Here is a 2,056-nt window from a genome sequence, read left to right as displayed (position 1 = left end):
AGTCGGCGAAAGCAAAATGTCAAAAAAGAGAAGGAGGAATAAGATGTGACCTCTTGGAATGCTGTAACATACTGTATTTATTGGGTTCGGTACCTCTCTTTATATACATGCGATCAGCTGATCTCCTCAGTCAGCTGACATCGAAGTAACAGCTGACTCATACCGTAACTAATATATATATATATATGTAATATTAATAGTATAATAATTATAAATTATATTGTATCGTTTTTATGTTAGATGATGATGTCTTGGGAATTATAAAGCATGAAATTAATTTTCATTATTTTTTTTTTATGAATGTGAAATTATTGATTATTTTTTCCAAGTGTCCAATCATTGTTCTATCGATGCTAGGCCTTCAGACAAATTATCCTCTTCACCCCTATTCCATTTTCTTTTTCAATTCAGCCTCATAAAACATTCACTGCACAAGATAGACTAACGGCCTCCTAAAAATAGAAGTGGGTGTTTCCACATTAGACTACTTCACTGGACTTTGAAATATTTTCACCTCTCTGATAACATATTCAAACGAAAATTTTGAATAATTGCTTAGAAAGAAAAATAAAATCTATCAAGCAACTGTTTCTTGATAATTATTCTTTCTAAATCTAACTGACAATTTCGACCTTTTTCTGACTTATCCCGCTTTTTCTAAATATTATAATCATCAATGATAGATTTGATTAATTGTTATTAATGGATGAAGAATTTAAGTAGAATAATAAGACATATTTTTCACTCAAGCTATTTAACAGTGATTAATCATTATACCTGTCTTATAATTAATAATTATTGGAACAATAGCGACGTGATATTGTTATGATGAACTATTATGCTCCTGAAGCTACTCCATGAAGAGAACCATTTGCTAAGGGCGGCAAGACGGGTCCATCCCCCTCAGGGCACTTTAATGGACAATCCTTGTACTGGAGTAGTACATCGACACCCCTCGTCAGGAATTTGTAGCAAACAAAGCTATCTTGCTTTTTTTTTTTTTTTTTTTTGTACTATTGCGTGTCACATCCCCAGAACTGGGACTCTACTTAGTTCTTTTATTGTTCGGATATTGTCCTTTCTATGGCTCTCGAAAGGAAAAGCCAATTCTTCCCTGTCGGTGAATCATCCATTCCAGTCCGGATAACATGGGACAAATGATTATCTTTTTCGAAGAAGTTGGTTCGGATAACGGTCAGAAAAGTAATTAAGAAATAGTTTAAAATATTTATTATTAGCCAAAGGATAGTGGCCAAGAAAAGCAATTAAGAAATAGTTTTAAATATTTGTTAATATCCAATGGGTTTTGGTCAAGAAAAGCTATTAAGAAATGGTTTAAAATATTTGTTAATAGCCAAAGTTTCGATCAAACAGTTAACAGTTAACTTTATAACAATTTCAATCAGTTTATATTTTTGCTTTTATTATTTATCATACTATAGTGCATCAATTTTTTATCTGTTTAATAATATGGGAGGTGTTGAGTGGAAAATATGTTGAAATCAAACTTCGAGGTTTGAGATATTAAAAAAAAAAGTTCTCTCTTAAACTAGTAAGCCACAAAAATAATCAAATATTTCAAACCATTTTAAAATTAATGAACGCAACAATTAATACATTTTTTTTTTATAAATGAAAATTGATTTTGATTAAAACAAGAAATAATTATAGCACTATTGCTCCTAATGACTCATGCTTTATTTTTTATCAGTTCTCTACTTATTACTGTGCTATTTATACTCTTTGAAATTCCATACTTTTTTATATTCATATTTTATTTATGTTCTATATTATATTTGTTTATATAGATGTATTTTTTCCCTACACCTTTATATTTATTTTATTTACATTCCACTTTTATAATTATACCATTACTTTTTACTAAAATAATAAAATAAAACGAGAAAACAAGGCCAAAAATAAGAAAAAACAGGATATCTTTTTATTTTAGACCTGATGGAAAACTGTAATTTGGGTCAAAACATTGGTTTTTGGTTACCTCCTTCTAATAAAATCATTTATACGAAATATTTATCATTTCTATTTTATCACCTGA

The sequence above is a fragment of the Halyomorpha halys genome, unplaced genomic scaffold, assembly GCF_000696795.3.
Source record: "Halyomorpha halys isolate HHAL.00 unplaced genomic scaffold, Hhal_1.1 Scaffold167.1, whole genome shotgun sequence".
Taxonomy (NCBI): Eukaryota; Metazoa; Arthropoda; class Insecta; order Hemiptera; family Pentatomidae; genus Halyomorpha; species Halyomorpha halys.
Note: the sequence above shows the minus strand (reverse complement) of the source record.